Source organism: Falco naumanni, chromosome 6 (assembly GCF_017639655.2).
Source record: "Falco naumanni isolate bFalNau1 chromosome 6, bFalNau1.pat, whole genome shotgun sequence".
Taxonomy (NCBI): Eukaryota; Metazoa; Chordata; class Aves; order Falconiformes; family Falconidae; genus Falco; species Falco naumanni.
The window spans coordinates 80,776,329-80,801,939 of record NC_054059.1 but is presented as its reverse complement, the minus strand read 5'-3'; the positions used below and the strand labels follow the sequence as shown (position 1 = coordinate 80,801,939).

Below are 25,611 nucleotides of genomic sequence, written 5' to 3'. Positions count from 1 at the left end.
TAATTAGTGGCCCGGAGATCAAGAGCCTCCAGACCAGCTCTTCCCTCCAGAGGCCAGAAGAGCTGTCTACTCCATTTATGATGCTTACTGTCACAGACGTGGTGCACATCGTGGTCAGCTGTCCTTCCTCTTCCACAGCTCATGGGGTAACAGGAAGCCCACTCATTAGAACATGTATTTCTGATGGAAACCTCCAACCCAGGCCCCTTCTTACAAACTTGTACTTACCAGAGAGTTATGTGGAATATAAAGTTCCATATGACCTTTATCTTCTGTTTGAGCTAGTACAGAGGCAAACTGTTTTGCACCTGCAGCTTTTATAAGGCAGGAGTGGGATTTTAAAGGAACTGCTGAAGTGACTGAACACTTTATGTGTGAGACCCAGCATGTGCTCTACATACTTACATTTGCTTAACAAATCATTATCAGCCAAATTAAATTGAAGTGTGAAATACGGCACTCACAAAAATGACATATACCACTTTTGCCCACCGGTGGAAAGAATAAGGCAAGAAAATAGGAAAGGCTCTCACACCATTCACTGGATTTTGAGCTTTAAAAGACGAGTCAGAGAGATGCATACATTAAAATGGGTTCTGTTAGAGAAGTAGCAGTATTTCTCAGTAAAGTAACACCTAACTCTTTTAATCATGCAGCGAGTGCATTCAAGTACCTCCATCTCTTAAAGCATTCAGGAGGACCAGACATTTTCCTAACACTTTAGCATTACCAATCCTCTCCTCCACCATCTTCAATTCTAAATTAACTGCAGAGCTCTCTCTCCAGTGCATGTGAATAAAAAGGCATGTCAAGCAAAATGCCAGGCTTGATGAATTCATAAAGAATGGGAGAACTACTTGCAAGCGTTATGTGTCGTAGCAGTATCCATTTACAGCTGGGCTCATGAAATTCTGGAAAAGTGCAAAACCCAGGAGCTTTGCCATGAGAGTATACAACTGGCAAACTGGAGCAGATTAGCAACTAAATTAGGATATAATGAAAAGAAAAAATGAAGCCAGAGAGACCAAATGAAGCCTAAGTTGAATTTGCTACTGATTTTCTGACAAACTGCATTTTCTTTTGAAAATATTGATTCTCCAAAACTTTCAGAGGAAATACACACGCGAGAGACTGAGACCAACCATCACTACTGAAGGCCAAAACACAACTATGAAGCATGGGCGATCTTTCTTACTCTCTCTTTGAAGGACTCCTCTTTGTATCAGTATTTCCTTATTTTATTTTATCAGAAAACAAACCTTTTGCTTGTTTGGGTGTTGTTTTTTTGTTTTGTTTTTGGTTTTTTTTTGGGGGGGAGTGTTTTTTTTTTTTTAGCATACCGTACATGAACAACCAGACTCTGGTGGGGAGGACACAGTTTGTGTCACTTTACTTGGCCAACAGACATTTAATTTTTCACAAAAAGTGAAAGGGCTCACATGGAGGGGTGTGTGTGGGGGGGAAATGAACAAAACAGAATCAGACTTTTATGGATCTCGTGTAGGAGAGAGAGAAAGCTCAAGTTAAATTCCCTTGCCTGAACTAGGCAGAAACTTGAGTATCGACCTCCTGTGTATGCCAGGCAACTATGCCTACCACTGAACCCTGGTGCAGAGGACATTATCTTCTGGATTTCAAAAAAAACTTCAAAATATATTAGGCTCATTCAAATACAGAACAAGTCACTTTTCAAGCCTTGTAACAATTATTGTTCTGGAAACCTCATACCATAAGCTTTAGGCCTGAGAAGCACTAAGTTCCAGTGGAAACACGGATGAATTCATTTCTCGTAGGTTAGTTAGAGAAAGATAATTTGCCTACGATCTGTTTAGTCAAAAATATCTGTTCATGACAATGCAGATACTACAGGCAACACAATATTTTGTCTGATGAGGTTGGTAAGTCAGGCCTTAGAAGAAATGAAAAACTATAGTTTTGCAGCTAATACAATGCCATATATGTTTAATATACGTACGTTCAGTTACATCTGGTGGTTTTTTTGCATTGTCTTTTTCACCAAGAGTCATGAAATGCACATTCAGCAACTCTAGTACTCAAATGACACACACAGATTCATCCTGAATCCCACCATTTACCAACATGGGCTGGAAAGTTCTCAAAACCTTCCTTGCGTTCTTAGAAATTACGGCCACCTTCAATTTTATTACCTCAAGATCTTTACCACCTCTAGTCGCAGAGATGTGAACGATGAGTCATTGAACTGATGGCCCAGAAAGGATTATCTGTGATCTGTCAAAATTACAAGCTACTGAGGTAAGAATGTCTGCAGTTAAGCATAGGCCTGATGTGCTTTCTATAATTTTGATTCCTTTAAAACACTTGAGATAAAGCACAGCAGAAATAGCTCACTACTTTACCGGTGTTGTTTAAAGGAGAAAAAAAATAATATTTTTTGGTAAACATTAAAAGGTTTTACATTTTTTTTTTAAGAATTATGAACATCTTTATTCAGCTGAATAAAATGCTGCCCTCATAAAAAGGGTTTTGCAATACCTGAGAAAAATCAGCCACCAGATGTGGCTGATTGGCCCTATGAAAAAAACTGTATTTGCACATGCCAGTGGATAATTGTTTGGAATTCAGAAGCAAAATCTACAAAGTTTCCATCTGCAGCAGCCAGAGGGCTGGAAGTTGAACAGAATTTCCCCTACAGTTTCTTCTCCTAAAAGCTCTCCCCAGCAGCTGTATGCAGCACTGGGCACATGAAAAGAAAAGGGAATGAGTTTTTTCTCGATGCCTCCCCTTCTGCTCTGCTGAGCAGCATATATGAAAAGACTGGTGGGAGAGACCTATTTGATGTCTCCTCCTACATGGATGCTTAATGATAGCACTTATATAAATTTTAATTATGGCATTTAAGACACAGAAATATTCCTCTCTACAGAGAGGTGCAGCTCAGAGGCGCTGAATAATTTGCCTGCACTTAGGCAATCAATAACTAACAAGGGTCAGGGCAGAGCTCAGGAAACCAGTTCTACCTCCAGACCTATAAGGCACATCACCATCCCATCAGCAGCAGAACAAAAACTGGTACACCTTTTCTTGTGATTTGTCACCCTATCCCAAGTATCCCAAGGGATTATCAGAATAAGCAGTGGAAGGCTAAGGACAGGACAGAATTGTTCAAGTTCTCAGCTAATTAACGGCAGGAAAAAAGATGGTCAGTTGACAAGGGAAAAGAACCAGCTATTGTTCGGATGATGAAAGATGCACTTCAATAGGCAGGCAAGTTTTCTCCACCCTCCCATTATAGCTGGAATAGTTTTGTTGGTGGGGCTGTTATAAGAATTCAATTGTTACAAAGATATGCATCTTCCAAGGACAAATAAAGCAATAAACCCCTACCTTAGAAATTTAAAATCTGAAAATTTTATCATGTCAGGCAGCATTCTGAGACAAGAAAACCGATGTCTTTTCATCAGATGACACTCAGTCAAGCACCTTGAGAGAGCAGGCTGTCAGTGAAACAAGAAATAACAAACAGGGATAATGGGAAGGAGGGAGAACATAACAGGAAAGTTCATGACAGAGGAAAAAAGTACAAAACCCCCTAACTTCCAGTGGTGATGAAGTTCAGCATATGTGTATTATCTTCACCCTGTTGGGGCCTGCACAGATTTAATTTTTAAGTAAAAGTATTATTCATTTTAATGTATTTAATTATTTATAAGTGATGCTTTCTTTGAAAAACACATTGAGCAATGGTTCTAGACTATTCAGTCCAATTTATCTGTGATATAGCTGACAAACTTCAGGAATAAAGAGATAAAAAAAGCCCTGTGATTGAACCAGGCAACCCCTCCACAGGTCAAGCATTATACGGAAGTCACATACACAAAAAAAGACATGAATAGTTGAATATTACTTCCAGTGTGAAGAAGAGTACAGTCATTTTTGAATCATCGTGGACATATCCCAGTCCGGTTCTAAAAGATCTGATAAATAAAATCTGTGCTTAAATTACTTCAGCTTTACCAGGTTTGTCACCATGGCATCTTTTTTTTAAAAAAAGCATCCATTGACCCATGCTGTTAAATTCAGGGTTATAATCCAAAATCAATTGTGTCTCAGCCAGCTTTCTATCAGCTGAGTCTTTTGTTTGGCAAAGGCTCAACTCAAAATGAAGGGAATTCATTGGGGTGATAATTTGCTGTATGAGCACCTATAGGGTTGTTAAAATAAAGGTGCTGTGCCATATGCAGGTGTTTCAACATTCTTAAACAGTTCGCCCAGTATCCCCAACGCACTTGCAATTACAAAGTAAGCAAACTCAGTAACAGCAATTCTTCATCTAGCATTTAGCTTGGAGCCCCGTCTGGCAAACACCACCAATTTCTGCTTTAAAGCACATCCCTTCTGTTCAAATGATGATGATGTACTGTAAGGAGTTGCATTAAGGTCTCGGTCAAGTAAATTACTCCGGCTTCAAACTGTCAAGTAAACTTTGCAGCTTTGCACTTCATATAGTATAGTTTGTGATAAAGACACACAAGCCCCAGGCTGCTGGTTTTGGCCATAAAACTACCCATTGAAGTAATCACCCAGTTCAGCATATGATGGGGGAATATCATTTACACAGCAGAGACACACAGTTGGTGAATTGATACAGTTCCAAACCTACTGAAAATTGTTTTTCCCCACCTACTCCCAAATTTTTTCCTTACAAACCTTCCCAGGACAGGCATTTGGGACAATTTCAGTCCTAAGGCACAGCAACTATGTGATCACAAATTTGCCAATTGTATTTTTTTTAAATAATTATCTGCTTACATTCCCGTTAGTGATTTGGTAGTTTTCCAAAATTACAAGACCATGTAAGCCAAACTGCTGGAGGGACCTATAGTGTTTATACGTGTATGTATATATATAAATATATATACATACACACATATTTACATATGTATATGTGTATGTATGCATATTTATACGTTTTCCACTAACACCCTTTCATCCTGATCAGTCACAGAAGGCAACAGGATGAGGCCAATGGTGTTGTCTGTGTTTGCACAAATTTTTTGTTTTCTGCCTGTGTTGATCTTTCTGGCTGGCCGTGTGTACAGTCATGTAAGTAGTGTGATCATGCCTATACACGTGTGAGCATGCCTGTGTATATGTGTGTGTGCCTATGTTTATGTGTGTGTGCCCAGTGGGAATCCACACTCAGCCTTGGTACTGGATGGAGCTGGGGACATGCAGCTGCAGCAGCCTCGCTTCTCCTGGGCTACAAGATCAGTCAACTCCAAACACGTCATGCAATAACACGGGCAACAATATTAAGCCCTCAACAAGCAAAAGAAATGATTGTAAGACACTTTGTGTTAAGATATGCTTTAAAAAGAGCATTATTTGTTCTCAATTGTTTAATGAGCTACATTATCAGTGCCGAAACACACTCCCCAGCAGGATAGTAAAATAAACTCTGTAAATCTCACTAGCATGGTACAACACGCCTTTTTATTTTTCAAATGATAAAACACCTCACTGTCTTTTCAGCACACAGTAAGATACAAGACACCTCTCACTACGGATAAGGCCACTAATTGATGAAACTGAAATGGTTCATGTTACATTGTTCTAAAAAATGTTTTTGTGCTGATACACTAATTTGGATAAAAATAACTGTATATACATACTGTATTGTTTGCTCCACTTGCAGTTTTTATTAATTTTAGTTAAAAACATAATAAAACCAAGCACTCAAACTGGATAAAACTGCTCTGAGTAGGAGTCTGCATGTTAGAGATGAGAACTGCCCTTGGCCATTCAGCCTGCGTGGTATTTATGAGCAACACTTCATTTTCACAATCTTAGAACACTTACAATAAACAATAATGATAATAATTTTCAAAACACTTGCTGAACTTCAAAATATTTTTCCCAGAGAATAATGTTTGCCTCTCTCTGTTTTGATACATGCATCTGAGTCAGTATGTTGCATGGATCTTTGGAAAGGTAAGAAGTTTCTGCTTATGCTATTGAACAGTAAATCTTGAGCATTAGCCTCTTAGATATATTTACTATTGTAATACACATGGGTTTATAAGCTACTTTAGAAAGTAATTTAGAATATGAAGAAAGTATATAACGTTTTTTCAGCTCAGCTGTGAAATTACAATTGCATTCTTGCTCTAACTACATAAATAACACCTTTCTCTGTCAGTTCTGGGATGCACAAATCCTTCCTCTCCATAAAATTTACCAACCTAATAAATACTGACCTAGAATCAGCAATTTTGGTATTTACTAGGGACTCTAACTGAATTCATAAATCAACATAATACCTAAGTGGGCAGTACTACAATCATTTTATATATTCTATATAACCATTTCACGTAATATATTTAACAGTCAGAAACATTACACATTTAGCTGGCAAGTCTCTCCTTTAGCATTTAATAAATGCCACACTTTTACATAAGAAATTGTATTTCAATCTAATGTTTATATTTTGACTGCACCTAAAATGTGCTTATTGTAGCTTACTGCATCAATAAATGAACAATTATTTCTCAGTGGCATGTAAAATACATAGTGATGTCAGCAGCATTAAATTCTAGTGCCAAGCAGGGAAACAGTTAAATGTAGTTTAACTATAAAATTAATATTATACTAATTTTAATAAAAGGAAAAGATTTACCTTATTATTTTTAGTTCAGACATGCAGTCATGTGCAAGGTAATTCGATACCCACTGTATAAAATCTGAACTATGAAAATGCTTTACAGATGTTTTTAATCAGCTTCCTTTGTTTAACATTAGAGGCTAACCTCCAGAAGATACATACAAGCTGCACATCCTACAGGTAATGCTATCCAGATGGGATGTTTTCCCTGAACATCATGCTTAATAACAGAAGAACTAAGGAATAACATAAGGAATATGCTGTGAAGAAAAAGCACCTTGGCAAAAAAATTCTAATGTCATTTCATATTCAGTGGCATGACACATCTTTTGCAGCTTGCCTACAGTATGTCTTGTGGAAAACTCCCAAAACATGCAGCATAAAAACGTCTTGAATTCAGACAGCTTTATGTTGACTGCCCGCCTCTAGCAAACACTAAATACAGTAGTGATATCATCTTAATTATTAACTCCTTTGGTTAAATGGTACAACTTTCCAGCTGTTAGATCTCTGGGCTATTCCTGCAGTCCTATCCCATACTGGATTTTCTCAGTCTACATCAATTCCATCAGGAAGATGCTGCTGCAATGACTGAAGCAAGTACGCCTGTTTTGCCAACAACAAATGAATTTTCATTGCCTGTATGCTGACTAACAGGGAGGAATAAAATAACAAGCTTCTTAAATTCAGAGAAGAGGTAACCAGCTAATAAGCTAAGGCATCACAGTTAAGTGGTAAAAGCATTCCTTGTGTATTACACCACTAAATCCACTTGCTGAACATAATTATCTCAATATCTCAGTCAAGGATTATATACTTGGAAAGGCAAAAGCCCCCAAATGCCCAGACAACCCCTGTGATTCTTGCAGAAGGACACCCTCTAGTTCTTTGCTCTAACAACTTGAGCCAAGGAAGGAAAAAAAAAAATTTCCTTTAACCTCTCCAGCGACACATTTCGGGAAGAGATTATAATCTGTCCAGTGCAAAGATTTAGCCCATATCCATAAACATCTCACTTCCTCGAGTGGAACATGGAGGGAATTTAAGCGCCTGTACACATGCCCACTCCTGTCAACCAAGATGTAAAGTATCTCATTCCAAATACATTGCAACAGCTCATCCACCAAATATGTGTTGTAACCATCAGCCCAGGCTTGCAATGCAAAAAACCCCAACCAAACAAAAGAGGAATCTCAAATCACAGGAGAAGCTTCTAACACAAATATATTTTCAAATAATAACCATGGATGTAAGAAATTGTATCATCCATTAGGGAACTAATCTTCCCAGAAAGGGTCCTGACATGGCTGTAAGAACAGATGTGTTCAGGGTTCCTGCAAAAAGGCATGGATACCTACAACAAAGTTGCTATAATTTTCTTGGAAGCATGCAACTGCTAATCTACAGTCAGCAGGACAGACAGATGCGCAGTCCAGTGCTCCTGAGTTAACTCAAGCCCACCTTAGGGCTTCGCATCCCTTCGCATCACCTGGCTGAGAACTCAGCGAACTTAACTAGTAACAACTAATAAACGCTAATTGCAATGTTTCCTGCATCTGAGAACGGCAGCAGCTCTTGCATAAGAACACAGTCATGTCTCCCATACTTCTATTACTGAAGCATTTGGAAGTTTAATAAAAATTTAGATTTGAAATGGGTTGTGACAGGTTAAGATTAACATCCTCCTACTGCAATTGCTTAGAAGTAGGGAACTGGCAAGACACAGGCTATTTTTCAACCAGACAGGCATGTTTCTACTGACAGTGACAGAAACATTTCCACAAAATAGCCTCCTGCTGTCTCCAACACTAATGAAACGCACTGCATACAGCGGCGTCACGGCACTACATTTCCCTTAGAATATGAAATGTAAACTCTGAGTTAACCATCCTCCAGAACTGCACCGTATCCATAACTTTTGTACAACATTAAGTCTCTGTCAGATTAACTGCTGAAGGGCCTAACTGCTGATAAAAAAAAAAAACACCCCACCCCCCAAAATTTATGTGATAAAGGATTTGATACAGAAATCCAAGTAGACATACCTCTTACCCATCTTGGATATTGCAGGGCAAAAAGGTCTGCAGGAGCTGTAGTTAGCAGGTAAGACTAAAGTAACAAATCTATGAACAAGGAATATCCAATGATACTGGATATGAACAATATGAACAATTCCCGCTCCCCAAAACAGGTGTGTATACAATTTCATAACCGCAAGTATATAAATTATACATATAAAATGCATAACGGTAAGATGCAAACTTTTCATTACCATGATTTTGAGCAGCTGTTTCAATCACACATAGTCCTGCAAGACAAGAGTCTTAAGTAGCTTAGACAGCTTAGTTATATTAGACCATAGTTATACCAAAACATCGCAAGGGCCTAGAGTCATTTGAAGGCCTTCACTTGAAATTCTAGTATCTTCCAAGATATTAAACAAAAGTTCCCTTTTTCATTTATTTATTATTTTTGTTATATAATTATTCAGTTGTTTATTATTTATACTGTAGTAGCACAAAACAATATGCTACTGATACCGGGTGGGTTACAGGATTGCAGCGTTGGCCATCACAGAGTCACATAAAAAAAGGACATTGTCACACAAAGCTTGCGGTCCAGGATGATGGATCGCAAGTGACAGACATACACACACACACACACACACACAAACATAGCCTCAGAAATTCAACTGCCATGGATGGTTTTGCACATATTAGAACAGATGGGAAGTTCAGCAAGAATTTGGAAGAAGCCAATATTTGTTTTTTGAATTGAAGAAAGTCCCTTTTCTTCATAAGGATGAATAGGGAAAAAACCCCACCTTTACAATGCTGACTTGATTCTAAGGGAGCTTTACATAATTTTTCTGATGAAGGTCACCAACCCATGATAACAGAATATAGCAGAGCATTCTGACAGACTTCAAACATGCAAATATGTAGTACTGATACAAACAAGTCCACTGATTTTTTTGGAAAAGAACAAACATTCATTGTTCCCCTCAGATTTAAATTGTTCAGGTTGAGTTTTCTCTGTAGACCTTTTCAAAACTGTCCTAAATATGAAACTACAGAGAATAAACAGAGCAGGAAGAAAGCTCTCCTTAAACAAGGAAATATTCTTCTTTACCTATAAGCAATATCAGAGGATTGCATATGATAATATAGAAAATTCTAGCACTAGATCAGACTACCAATAGATACATCTAACATTGAATCATATAATCTGTTCAGACGAGGCTTTGCTGCATTTGGTATTGTATTACAATAATGTAACAGAATTAAACCCGCAAAAGGTTTAAAATAACTTTTTTGTAAATAATGTTCACCACTAATATGAATTAATCACCATTAAAAAAGAATAAACACGAAGCAGTCAAGCTTTTATGAGACCCTGCAGCTATAGCTGAAGCAGAAGATTTATAAAAGTTCGATTTTGAATACAAATGATCACTATTAAGTATTGTTTTGGATTAAATGCACATGTGAAATATATGAATAATTTAATTATGAGCACTGGTCAGTACCTTGAAATGAAATATTTTTCCATCGGTATAATCATATTACTTGAACCAATTTCGTATCTAGGTACTGAGCAATATCTCGTAAGTCTATGGTTAAGATCATAGACAGAAATAATGACATTGAAAGATGTATTCAGCGGTCTTATATTATGGCACTCACGCAGCATATGGGACACACTGTTTCAAATTTATGTTCTTCCAGCAAGCAGAGACTTGAACACCGGTCTTTCCAACACTGCTGTCCTATGGACTGGACTATCAGCTAGATAATGGTCCTCTTCATCTCAGTAGACCATTACAATTTTTTTTAAAAGCTTTTAGTTTTGTTCTGATGAAATAGTAAAGCAAATGTCAAAAGCTCTAAATTTTTCAGGAAACACAATTCTTGTTTTCCATCCAGACACAGTAATTATAGACACCTCTGAGCAGGACATGAACCCTGTATACTTGAGCAAGAGCCTGAATTTTAGCCTTGCACTGTTGACTGAGTTCAAAATCAGGCATCATTTGAATCAACTCTAACAGCACTGTAAATGCCACCGCCTCCTATTGTAACTGCTCCCATACACAGAGATTTGAAGGAGTTTCAAATGTATGGATAAATATTGGAAAAGAACCAAAACGAGCACAAAGGAAATTCAAGTCCTAAAAGCTATACTGAAGCAATCTGAAAGGCTTGCTTTAAACCTGTTCAAGGAAGGAAATTCACAGTTAAGACTGAAAATCCTGGCTGGAACTCCAGCCTTCAAATACATATATAGCTTTGCAGAAACAAAAAAGAGTAGGCAAACCATACAAATCAAGACCACAGTGTCAGACTGGATTTCCAGTTTTAACTATGATTTGTGACATATTAGAGAACACTTTATTTCATTCTGTTTCCATAAAGTTGTAGCTTTCAGATGGACAGGCCAAGAATAGTCAGACTAGCTAAGGGTTTATTATAGAAGCAAAATCACTACCTTACTTGAGGGAGTGAATATATTTCTTGCTACAGGTCCATTAGGAAGAAATAGAAATAAAAAAAAAAAAAAAGGGGAAAAGAAAAAAAAAAAGAAGCAATACTTCCAGAAGTCATAACAGCAGATTTTAACAGCACTGCCTTCCCCAGCATAAATTTCTTTGTAGTACTAGTACTTTCCACAGCAATATTAATCATGATCTTCTGTGCAAGTATTTCAAAGCAATTGCTGGTAGCTTACATCAAACGTTGATTGGGCAGTTATCTGTAACTCTTCAAAAAATGGGACCTGATTCAATGAATAAGTGTGTATGTATGCATATATACACATACATATCTAGTTATATATTGAAGAGCTTCCCTGAACAAAGTCAAAAATTGGTTCAGGAGCAGAGATATGGCTCAGATGACCTCTTGAGGCTCTTTCCAGCATAGTTCTTCTACAAGGTTCAGGATTGAAAGTCCAGAGCAATCAGGGTAAAAATGTGTCATTAACCAAAAGGAAATGCTCAATTTATGACTGACGTGCCACAAACTCAGCATGTAGAGGGGCCGAGGATCAGCCTGGGTAGTGCAGACAAGGAATAGGCACACTGAGTCCTAACACAGGTGTCAAAACCATTATACAATTTTAGGCAAATCATTGAGCTCACTTTTCACATGTGAAGAGGAATGACAGTGAAATTCAGGGCAAGCATGAGCATTAGTTATTATGGCAAAGTGCTTTGAAGACAACAGGTGCCAAGCAGAAAACCTGAGTGTAAGTGGGATGACTAATAAAAATTGTTAGCTACAAGGAGCAAGAATCAAAGGTGAAAGGGGGGTACCACAGAAATCCAAGACATCTGGGGAGGAGAATTGGTGTAATAAAATGAAAACAAACCCAAACCGTGTTATTTGGCAATCCCACATGCAAACCACTTGAACTCTACACTTCTGGAGCTTATGTCATCATTGAGCCACCACCTTTCCACTCTGAGAAAGCTGCAGTTTAGAGAACTATTATTTTAAAGCACACTATAAAGCTGTAACGGAGCAACTATTCAAGAAAAAAAACATACTAGATTAAGTCACTAATCAGGACACTGGTAGAGTCATCTTTCCCCAGAAATGAATACACCTCCTCCAGCATTTAGAAGAGGCAATGCAGAAAATCACAAACAGCTTCTCAGGGTTTCAAGAACCTCTGGTACATTTGGAGAATGCAAGCATATTGTGTATGAAACAAAGAAATGATACACACACTTTTAAAATATCATATACAGCCCTCCCTCCATAAATCCCATAAACCCTCTCATTAATGGTTATGGTATGATTAATGTTTGTACTGTGCCATTTTAATTAGTTAAACAATTCAGAGTTCTACCTTAAAAAGCAGCTTTGTGAAACTGCAGTAGTTGCAGAATATTTTACTCCTGGGCTTGATAAAACACTAAACCAGAAACTGCTTTAAAATAACTGCCTACCACAGCACTTTTAAGCCAACTTTTGCACCTGGTGCCGAGAGAAAAAGCCAAGTGAACTTTCACTCACTTGTTGCATGTCAGCTTCAATGTGATGTCTTTCTTCTGTTGTGTTTGGGTTTCTAACTGGAAGAGACAAGTAAGCTAAACTAGCAGCCAATCAATCCCTAAATTCTAAGAATGCAATAAAATTTGATACCAATAAATCTTTTCTTTTAACAGCCAGAAGAGATTAACAAAGTTATTTGAAATTTTATCCTCTTCTGTTCTTTCAATAGGATGATTACCTGACAATCCTGTTGAATCAAACAGCAAAATTAAAAGAGACACAATTAAGCTTGTATATACATAGGAACAGGATATGCATTTATGCATATCCCTAGTAGGTTCTCCATTATTTATTAGCCTTGATGTATTTTTCTTCCTCTTACAATAAAAGTTATTACACCTTTGGATTGTCAAATAAAAATCCAATTGGCTGAGACACAGGCCATCAATATAAAATAGCTTTGCACAGCTTCCCTCTCAACTACAACCAGTCAACTTATTTCAGCTCTGCCATTCGGTTCATGACATGGGGAAAATCCAGTTAGTCGTCTTTGTACTTTAATTTGTCATCAGGAATGCGATGCTATTTTCCCCCCTAATTTGGAATGGAGATGGCACAATGTAAGACAAAAATGGTGAACAAACATATTCAAGAATTAGAGACTATAAAAGATGTAGTTACTGAGTATTGTGAGACTGGTTGCTAGGAAAAGTATCTTGTGAGTATATTGCCGTTGATATACTAGCATCAGGCCGGTCTTCACCATACAAGTGCTCACTGGCATCAGGCTGTATTTCACCATACAAGCGCTCATTATTTATGTATCTATGCATATATGCCTGCATGCACATGATGATGCAAAGATACACATATTCAGACTTCCATGTGTATGGTGATTTCCACAGAAGAAACATTTGTCGCAAGACTTGCTATTTTACCATTAATTCTTCAATGAAATGTAGAATCTGTCTCTCCCTTTCTTCATAGACCTGTGGTCTCCTTCACAGTGACACCAGTAGCCACGTTCCACCTGTTCCATCATTACCCACCTACTTTCTCTGGCCTCATCTGAGACTCAATTTGGGAGCAGCACATCTGCTGACTCTCACTGCATTTGCTACTTCTTGATGGCTTCTCTGTCATCAGCACTTATGTCCTGTAAAGATACTTCCAAAACTCATTCTCCAGACCAGACCTGTAAGCTCCAATGCACCAGGCATAGCTTCTCTTTCAAGATCCTCTGCCTCTTATTTCTTATTAACTACTCCTATCCCCTTGCTATTGACCATTTTGAGAGAGCGCCACGAGATCCTCTTCCAAACTCCTTCCATTGCAAGTTTGTTTTCATCTTTCTTTATTTCACTTCTTTAAACAACTCTTTGCAGCATCTCAGGCTTCCTACTCCTTATTTGCAACCTGGGTTCCCCCTTTTAGCTCCATATTTTTTCTGCTACAAGAAAGAATGTATCCCCATGAAGTTGCACCTAGTTTTTTTTCCTGACCACCTTCTCTTGTCATAAATATCACTGGCAGCCTTCCCAACTCTGACCCACCTCAGCAGATGCATCATACCCTGCTTAGTTAGTTTCCTATTTTTCTTTGCTCTTGGTGCACAGATGTCCTCAGTCTATACTCTCTTTTAAAGGAGCCGTATCTCAACCCAGCCTGTCTCTCCAAATCTTTTCCCATTTCTTTCTCTCTCTTCATCTGTAAAAAACATAGAACATGCAGTTTTCAGCTAATGCACATACTTCACCTCTTCTGTCTTGGATCAGCTCCAACCTGACTTTTCTTAAATTCCCTAGCTTAAAACTGTTCATATATGGGACACTACGTGCCTCTTCCTGGCCAGAAATCTGGGCCTCTAGTATGTCTTTATTTTTCCTGACTTTTCTGCTGCTTTTGACACTGTTATCTCCTTTTGCCATCATGGAAGTTCTAATTACTTTTTTTTTTTTTTTTTTTTTTGAGGCTTTTGTCATGAGGGAGTTCTCTCTCAGGTGGGATATATTATACATATAAACACAGATGTCTGCACCTAAGCTGGTCATACAAGGCATCATTTATATAGTCACTAGACAGAAATCACCATTCTGGCTCCAAAGTCACCTGAACCTGAAAATAAATGCCTGAAAGAAGTCAAAGAAATTACATCCTACAAGTAACATTTCTCTCTATTGTCTCTGATTATTTTTCCAATAAGCACACCATGACCGGTTCACAGGAATACAACCTACGGATAGGCAATAACATACTATAGCATATAATATGCTGTGTGCACCGAGAAGTAAAATGCAGTTACCCAAGAGAAAAGAAAATGGGTGGACTTGGTAGATTATATGTGGCAATTTAAAGGAAAAGTGCATGAAAACAGAGTTACCGGAGTTTGGGAATATTTATGTAAATCACAGATACAACTATGGCATGGAGTCCACTGTACTTAAAAAGCTGTGTTGAAAATAATTCCCTGAATCAGACTGACAGTAATGCCTACACTTTTTTTGAAAGCATCACCTCTTTATCAATTGTTACAGAGCTCCTCACATGTTTCCCTAAATTTATTTCCTTTATGCCCTCTGACCAAGCCACTACCTCCATCACCTCATGCAGAAAAGTCTTGGACCAGCCACAACCACTCTCTTAAACACTAGTTATCTTAACAGCACAAGAATCTACAAACTTTGTAGGTGACAGGATCTTGAAGAAAGGAGACATGTCTGGAGGGAAAGCTTCAGCCTAGAACAGTGGAATTAAACTTTGACATCTGGCTAATACAGTTTACCAAAGTTTATGGGAAAAGAATGTTCTTACAGCCGTATTCTGACTTGTTCAAAAATTGGGTAAGAACCATGGGCTTCCTTCAGAAGAGACCATCACCCAGGTGGGTATTCGGTGAATTGTCATTGATGCTTTGTTTTCCAAGAAGGCAAGGTAGTTAGGAGTATAGGAAATGTAAAACCTGTATGACTTAGTTTAAAAAAGCAGCTTATCGGTGCAGCTACAGGTAAAGTAACAAAATTAAAAAGGGAAGAATGATCAAATCAAGGCCAATTTAATATGCATTTTCTCTGCCTGAATATTTTTGACTTTTCTATGGAACCCATCTCTAAAACACAAAATTGCATTGATACTTATAGACACAGCAACACAAAATTCTTACTATATTATCTCAAATGATGGAAGTTCTCCTGTTAACATACAGCAAAATATATAAGAATTTGAGAGTAAATTTTACTCTGTCAGTTGTCATCTTTGTCAGGATGGGTTACAGTCCATACTTGGATTACTCCATTTATTTGCAAGTATGAGATAAAAGATTGTTTGTTCTAGTTTTTGTGTATTTTCTGTCCGCTCAAGGACTGTGCTGCCATCAACAATCCTATCAGGTAGAACTCATGGCTTGGAGATAAAAGAATACAGAAATAAAAAGCACATCTCCCACAATTAAATAAATACTGATCTAAGGGCTTATCACTGTTTTTGTTGGCTACTGACACTTTCAGACACAAAAGAGCTGTATTTCCCAAAACTAAAGCACTTGGATTTTAAGAAAACAAATTTTGCAGTGCTTCAAGAAGTAAAACAGCTTTTACCACGTTTTCCAGTAGTGGTCTACTATTTGTATCTCTGAAGTAAAATTTTTTTAAATGATGGTAACACTTTGCCTTCAGTTATTGTTTTCTTGTGCAGAACAGAAGTGGAAGATGTTGATAAAGGTGGAGAAATTCTGTATTGACAGTTATCTATTAATAACGAAGTGCAATATTAGAAATCCAAGACCTCTGAACACTAGGTGTCAGTGTAAGAAATGGAAAAATATCAAAAACCTGTTGTTTCCAATCAGGTGGATTAGTTAAGAAACCAGAACCAGCTGTGACCACATTTCCTTGTAACTGCATAACACTGTTAACAAGCCAATAGTCTTAAAAAAAGTTATTCTGAAACTATCAGGTTTGCTTGAAATCAGATAAGGTGATTTAAAAACTACAATGAATTTGCTCTGTTAAACACTCTGAGATGACCTTTAAGGTTTACAAGTTACATTTAAAGACCATGCAGTATTTTACACTACTCTTTTTTTTTTTCGCCACAGACACCCATAAATCAGTCTGTGTCCTTCACAACTTGAAGTTTACAGTTTTGAGTGAATCAATGAAAAGTGAAATATCAAAAAAAAAAAAAATACAGCTAGCGCCAAAAGTCAGAGGTGAGATGTTTCTCACTTCACTTAAGTCCAGATTTTAAACAGCTGGCCATAATGTTACCTAACTACTTCAGGACATGATGAGTCACATCCTAGAAGTGCCCATTTATCTCCCCTGACAAAAAAGATGATCTGGCATCATCAGCTCAGGTATCGAAAAATACAGCGTTTGCCTTTTATGTCTGTTGAGGCGAATCTACTCAGGATGTCAGAAGAAAAGCAGAAGGAACGGTAACTGTCAGCACCTGGCGGAGGGTAACATATCTGGACAACTATTTGAAACTAAGCAAGTCAGCTGATAAAAATAATTAAAATCCCATTGTCTACTGGATTCTGGAGCTGATTTCAAAAATACACAGATGCTTTAGAAAGTTGACTTGAGGTCAGTCTTCTTCATCAAATATCCGTGTGTTGCACACTATTGGTACATTACAGGTCCTTTTCACTGAGTTTACTAATTGCTGCCAGAATCTGACTACTAGACAAGACGGGTCTCTGTGTGCAGATACGGACCTTAACACAGCTTCATATACTTATAATATTAAATTTATATCATACAAATTAATTAAAGTATGAAACTCTCAGTATTAGTCTCCCACACAGCTTCATATACTTATAATATTAAATTTATATCATACAAATCAATTAAAGTATGAAACTCTCAGTATTAGTCTCCCATTTGACTTCTGAAGCTTGGGATGTAATTACGACTTTTCCCAAATGGAAAGATTGCTCCTTCATTTCAGCCCAGCTAAATGACTTCAGACATTTTTTAGGCTATGTCAAAAATACTCTTGGCTAAAGCCTGTTCAGTCATAAACACTTTCAATAAAGGAGCTTACAGAGTAAAGCCATTGATAAAATATTGATTTACCAGAGCGTATCATATTGTGCAATAAAAATCTAATGATTACTCTTCAACTTCTTAAAGTTTTCATTTGCTCTTTTCTAAAGAATTAGTCACCTAGAATTTTGTAGAGCTACAGCAAAATAATGACAACAATATAAGCAGCCAGCACACCCCGGACACTATGTATCTGCACACAGAATGCCTCAGCTCATCTGTAATTTCAATAGCTATTAAACTATGCTCTACTCCTAACAGTATACATTAAAAAATTATTACATAGAGGATGCATTTGTATTTTGGAAACTCAGGCTGGGATCATCTTATGAGTTGATTCAGAAAAGCCAAGGTAATTGAATACATACATATTTAAGAATGCCATAGATTCCAAGCCCCCGTGAGTGAAGTTTCATACATAATTAATTTATCTTGCTCAAGAGCCTGAACGGGAATCTGATGTGTGAAGGGTGGAAAAAACCAGACCTGTACATACAGACACATATATACACACACATGTGCAACACACATGAAGCTATGTTGTTGTTAGGAAAGGCCCAAAGACTGATACAGGAAAATCAGGAAATACTGGGATTGTAGCTGCCTGCACTACCTTCATTCTTTATACTTTATATGCACTACAAGACAATCTTTAACCATTGATCACATTGTTTTTTCCATTCAAGTTACTCAATGGTTTGGAAATTTTTTTTTCTTCACTATTGAACATGTTGCTACAATTATGTGGGCATAATAATTCATTTCCTTCTGTTTGGTTGTTGGGGTTTTTTTAGGTTCTTAATAACAGTGTTTTCCACTTTTTAAGATCAGTGAAGTCCATCACCACTGGATGCTGAGCAACATTTCTGCATGACCAGGCAAAAAGCAGCAGCTCTGTCTCATAGCATGTGTTAACTCTGCAGAAAGATCCATGGGAAAGAAAACATCTCAGAAAGTCAGTCAGTCATCAATGCTCTCATCTTAACAGAAAGCACAGAGAGTGGCCGGAATCCCTAACTAGGACTTTTGAACTTTCTCCTGAAGTATATTCTGTGCTTTAGGATAAATACATATGAATACGGTGAACAAGCAGCAGTTAACATTAGGAGCAGAAAACTCAGGACATCACTTTTCATATAAATTACCAACAAATAAAAGGCAAGACATCACCAAAAGCCATAAAACAGACTTCATTGTTTTCAATTTAAATTTTCCATAAAACGCCTCCTTAAAAGAAGTTTTATAATACCCTAGTATATTAAAGACAAAATGCTGTCTATTTGCTCAAGTAATCAAAAGTCAAGTGATTGCCAAGAAACAGCAAAAAGGAAAAAAAATATTTTGTTTTTAACAATAAATTGATAAAACAGTGTCTTGTGTCTGATGTTGGCCTTTCTAAACCAGAGCTGTCTTCACCCATGAATGACAGACACACTGTCTCTGAGCTCCTTTGATACTCAAGTTATAACATCTGAACTCTATAGAACGGCAGTGAATGCGCCGAGTCTATTCAGGCTTTTTCACTGTATAGAAAAACAATATACCCAGAATGACAAAACCTTCTCTATAGTATTATGTAAATTGAACAAAAATTTTTCTGAAAAGCAGCCCATCCTTTTACAGTCACACAGGTATCTTTCAAAAAAAATTGCAAAATCATTTTTGAGAACAGCAACTGCAGAAATTGGTGTCAAAGATGCTATTTCCATTCAAAAAAAAGAAAAACAAACAAAAAAACCCCACTTTCCTCCCAATGCAATAACATAATCTAAATATAGACCCCATTTAAAAGACAGAGGGAACAATTAACAAGTACTTGCTAGAGATTAAAGTCCCTTCTTTTCTTTTCCATCACACATGGGAAATACTAACAAATGCACATTGCTGGTACCCAGGGAATTTTTTATATTAAAGACTTATCTTCCGGTTTGATTTCTTCCAGGGCAGGTGTGCCATGTGCTTCCTGCAAATGCATGTATGTTGCTTAATTTACTCCACAGTAGGAACAGAATGAATAGTGGAAGGATTTTTCCCAGATGGTTTTTGTGAACTCCTTTATCCCATTCGTGTAAACACACAGTGTGTTCCGGTTTGCTGAGTTGTATATACACCCTGTGACTTAGTACAAAGTCTGAATGTTTAGTTAGCCAGAAGATTGTTTCCATCCTGTGATTCATTAGGTCCCTATGGTACACTCTACTTCCTTTATTTTGTACAATCACAAATTATATTAGTTTGTCTTATTTTGATAACCCCTCTAATTAATGTCCTGCACAGGAAACTTTATTACTGTTTTAAAACAGACTCATAAAACAAGGGCTTTTCCCATTACTAGGGTGGCATAAGTGACAGTTGCATATAACTGTGGAATGCAGAGTGAACAGTGCTTCACACTGTTTTTATCAGTGGGTAATTTCTGTTAATGAATGAGCTGGTTTCAATTCTTTCTTTTTTTTAAAAGGAATGTCAAAAATTCTACAACTATGCATATAAAGGTCACAAGTAGAACAGTTCAAAAACGCAGTAAACAGACCTGGAACTGTATGATTTCAGAAAGCATAGAGGTTACATACATTAAAATAACTCATCCAGTTTGTGAATAAATAATGAGTGTGATTTGGTTTTAAAAAATTAAAACCTGTAGGAGCAGCCTGTAAAGATCCAAGAAAGCTCTATCCTTGTTTCTGTTTAAATACTCCCCTCTCCCATTGCTACAGCCTTTTCCTCTGGATGGGCAAGTGAAGGTGAGTTTTCCCTCCTCCTTCTCCTTTGATTTTAAACTGCAATCAAATGGTTAACAGCTGGAGGAATAAAGCTGGGAAGCGCAAAAAGCACACAACGCTCATCCAGAAAATGTACAGCCCTTTGAAAACATAAAATTCACACTGATCATGATTAAGTACTTAGCACTTCGTATCAGCACCCTACCCTTATGCCAGTCTTTGTGTTTTCACCATTCCTCTTCCTAGATGTGGCAAATGACTACCCAATCTTTAAGTTCCTACTATAAAAAGCAATCTACTCCACAAGATGGATTTACTATGGACTTACTCAGGACTTGACATACAGCTCAATCTCTGCATCTCACTGTAAGAGTCCTACCTATGAATCAGAGCCACAATTTAAAATAATCTACCTATTCTAATATAGATTATTCTCACCTGCCGACCTGTGTTCTGTGCTTCAGTTGAGATCAAAGGGCTGATTAACCGAATTAACTATATTGCCTGTGTAAGAGAGAATTAATTTCCAATAGTAATAAACCAGAAAACATTAAAATTATCTATGTGTGTGTGCAAAGCGTTCATATATGCATATATGTAATGCTAGACCCAAATCATGCATCTACAAAGGAACCAAAAGTGGAATGTTAACAAGTATTAGGCAGCAGCACAAGTCGTATGAAATCAAATTCTTCCATAGGAAGATAAAAGTAAGTAATCAAAAAAATCCCAACAGATATCATGTACAACATGATTTTTGGCACATGAAGTTCCTTTAAGTTGACACCACTGTATTCTAAAGAAGCCAGCCACGAGGGTTTGGCTTAAATCATTTGACATCAATTGAAGAGATCAGAGTCCATCTTCCAGCGGACACACATTAGCTGACAGGGAGTAAACCACAACTCTGTTAACATGAATTCTATCACTTGTGACAGTCTCCGTGATGATTTATCACACTTTACAAAGCATTCCAGTGGATAAAACATGTAAAGGCTGCAGTCCAAGGCTGCTGTACTGTGCCTTTCCCTCTGAGCAGCCAGTCTCTCACGACGGGCAAGGTCACCTACCAGCAGGCAGGACTGTGGGGTTCTGCTGTTTATCTGCACATCTATTTTGGGTGTGCCTACGTGTAATTTTGCCTATTCCCTTGCTGAACTCTGTGCGACTGCTATAACGTCGTTCACTTTGTGAAAAGACATCTGATCTCTTCCCAGAAGCCGTCTGATATCTCAGAAACAAAACGTAAAGGACCGAAGTTCAAATCTAGTGCTAAGCTGAAGCAGTGAATGCTGTGACGGCAGGTGTCTGGGGCCATATTCAGCACGCCTAGAGAATAAACTCCTGCTAGCTCATTGTAATAACAGCAGTTGATACATTCTCAGCACAAGAAGATAACTCCTTAACAGCCTTTTTGATTTAAGTAAGTCGTACGTCGTGATCTTATTGTCCATTAGCCTTTAAACATGACAGCTGAAGAAAGAACATGGAGCTATGGCCCTATCAAGAGAAGATATTATGTCATCTCTAGTTTTTAATATTAGTCTAATACTACTACATTTTCCAATGATCCAGCCCAGCATGACAAAAATTCTGGACAGAGATGGTGAAGGTGAGGAGATTCTTTTCCTCTGCTTTAAGTATTACATGAAACAATTTCCAGATGCTTCTACATCCCTGTATGTGCAAAACTTCAGCTATTCTGATGCCAAACCCCTCAATGGTATTTTAAAAAACAAGAAAAATTCCGTTTCTCTTAGTTACAGACTTTTTTTGACAAAGTCCTAAATAGTATCAATTTTTCCTAAAGCAGGATCTTTGAGTCCTCTTTCTAAGGGTCCGAATAGATATTAACAGATTATTATAAAATCTGTATAAAAAAATGATTATTATAAAAGACGATGCTTCAAAAGCTTATCGCACATGCAAATGGTATTGGATATGATGAAAGAACGAACTAAAAGAGGCCTCGTTCCACTTCAAATGGTAATTAATTCAAAAGCTTGTCCCCTTCTGATTAACATCTTTTTGAATTCCCTGTTGAACCTTTTTTAATAGGCACAATTCTCCTTTTAACAGACATCTACTAGTTGTGCTTACCCATAAAGGGCAACATAGCATGGATTGAAACCTCTAGTCTTAGCATGCATGAATAAATACAGGTTTAGGGGTAACATTAAGGCATCTATAAATACATATAGATCAGTTACTGAACAAACATTATCAGTCAGCAATGAAACTAATTTCAAATTAAAACTTAAATTCATTGTGCTCTTCAAATACATTATGCTGGAACAAAAAATGTACAGAACTTTCTCATTCTAGGATGAGGGGGTTTTTTGGTTTTATACTGCTTAATATGCAAACCCCCTATTTATTCTAATCACAATAGATGCAAAAAATTTTCAAACTCATGCAGGCACTCTGACAAATTGAATAGAATTTACCCCAGAACTTTTACGCCTATCTCCTAGATATTTAAAGCCCAGCCAGCTGTCAAAGGATCCTTTCCTTAGTCAACTGAGAAAATAAATTCCTCAAGAAATTCATCTCATCTCACTTGGAAACTAATTTTAGCATGATGTGAATCATCCTCTGGAGATGCTCATTTCCTTCTACACATTGGTATATACTTTTAGAAGAAATTCACTTAATGTAAAGCAATGTACATATAGTTCAACATACACAAAAAAATCCATCATAAAATATGATGCAGACTTTAAAAGGTCTTCTTTCAAGAATTTGACTTGTTAGTGCAGTCATCTGCTATAGCAGTCAGACCTCATGAAGTAGATAGTGGTTTGAAGCGCTGGCTGTATAAGTCTGTTCAAACCAGACCCTGATTTAATAGAGTTGAGGTCAATTTTGAAAATAGGAAGCTGGAACTATAAACCTGTGAGATATCAAAAGTCAACCAAAGGTAATCATGCTGGCAACTTTTTAATTCAGAAACTGAAACCTGGGCTTAATCAACAAGTACAAGCTCTTCTTACAAATGCCTGTTATGAAAGATGTATGCAATGTGCCAGCTTTATTGCAGGCATAAAGTAATTTCTACAGTTTAGCCTTATATATCTATTTATGGATGGCAATATGGACGTGAATTTTGAGAAGAAATCATTAAATCACATAACGAGAACCGTGTAGTCCATCAACATGAGTAATGTGACAAAATCCAGGTAGTACACAATAAATTTACATCTGCCCTCAGCTTCAATTATAAAAATAGCTTTTTTCTAGGGCTGGATATATACCCTGATGAACACCTACATCTAAAGTGAAAATTTAATATAACTACGAGCAACAGCTCAATAAGGATGTGCAGTTATTAAGGATGACAAATGTGTAAAAATCCCTATCAGAAATCAGGAGCACATAAAAAGCTCCTGATTTAAGAGTTCCGGCATGTGAATGTCAGAGGTCAAAGCAATGAGCTATTAAAGATACTTTCACTTCCTCAGAAATAAAGTGCCGTCCTGGGCTCAGAGGGGAAAGGTTAGAAAAGCTGTTTATCTGCCTCTCCGTTCCCATTCTTCCTTCTGTCAGGAAATCATACATGCTTTTACACCCCACGCAGGGTTAACCCTGGGTCATGGTCATTCCCCAAGTAAGTGCCCAGCTTTGATTTAAGTGCAAAGACCACATGGCTGCAGGTCGCATTTTCTCAAAACGCACATTTTGATGTAAAGCTCCACTCAGCTGAGCCTTGGCAGGACATAGCAGCACAGACTCTTCACCACATTACTGTTAAAGGAAAAGCGAAGCCGCAGACATCAGTTTGCATAAATTAAGGGGGTCACTAATAAAAAGAAAATGTTATTTTGTAGTAGTTAGAATAAGAATTACAAATATATGCCCGGAGCAGTGTGTTTAACCAGTGGGAAACTCGTGGAGAGAGAAGAGATGTTGTCCCCTCCCCAGGAGCCACAGGGCACATTTGGGACAGACCAAGAGGAGCACAACAAGCAAAAAAGCCACAGCACAAAGATGCCAGGAGACTGCAGAGACACACCACCAGGCTTCAGAGGTACGAGCAGAAAGAAACTGCCCAGAGCTGGAAGTGACCCCAAAGCATGTGCTGTGATGCAGGAAGCCACCAAACAGCTGCTGGATTGAGTGCACAGCTGAAGGAAAGCACCCGTTTGCAGGCAAAAAGTGGGTAGGGGGACACTGATTTATATTATATTTTTATAAAGCATATAATGTATATAAAATACAAATATTACATGTATAAATATATATACACACTATATATGTACACACACACACACACATATACATTTATAATATGCGGTCTGCCTCTTTTTGAATTTTCTCCGTTTACAAAAGTTTTTAATTCTAGTTAATGTACTAACAGAACCTAGCTCAAAACTTAAACCCCCTTCTGATTGCTGAAAGGGCTCGTTATGGAGAAAAGATCTAGGAACTTGCAGGTCAACACTCTAGCTGATCGAGGGACTCATCATGCACAAATATTACTTATAATGTATATTAGCATTTTTCTTCTATATAATGTCCATACCCATATGTGTTGGCAATTTCATTTGAAGAATTACTATAACATGAAAAGAACATGTGTTATCCTTCCCAAGCTATGGGTGACACATAACAGTATGCCTTTCTGTACAACATGTCAGATGGCAGATTCATGCCATGGTGTCAAATAGCATTATTCACTTCTGAAGAGGTGTTGTTGAATTTTAACTAAAAACTACGGAGAAGTTCAAATTTAGAGCCGCTTCTGACCAATGAGATTCCAAACAGCCTCATTTACATAACACTTTCATTGGCTTTCACTAAGGAAAAACACTCAATATTTCTGCATTATTTTTGACAGAAATTACAACATCAAATAGTATGAATATTAGAACACAAATATTAAGCAAATAATGCATTAAGCACAAATACTAGAACATCAAAAAATTGACAATGAAGTTTTCAGATGACTAGTCAGGTTTTTTTTCTTTTAAACAACTTGAAGTCGTTAACAAAAAAATACATCAGCTTTATTCCCAAGGCTAGGTGGGGTTGCAGGTATCACAGAAATACAGTGTATAACCATTAGCAAAGTGCACGCTCTCTATCTGCAAACCTAACCTACAATTACAAAAATGCAAATCTACAGATTACTGGCACCAGAAATTACCCTTATTTTCTGTTTCACTTGTTTCTAAAACCAGAACAATCTGTACTTAGTC

General features: G+C 37.4%; 1 protein-coding gene across 5 annotated transcripts in view; it reads right to left on the bottom strand.

Moving 5' to 3' along the window:
* Positions 1–25,611, bottom strand: part of SUPT3H (SPT3 homolog, SAGA and STAGA complex component) — a 280,606-nt gene that overhangs the window by 109,867 nt on the left and 145,128 nt on the right. The gene's annotated exons all lie outside the window — the stretch shown is intronic.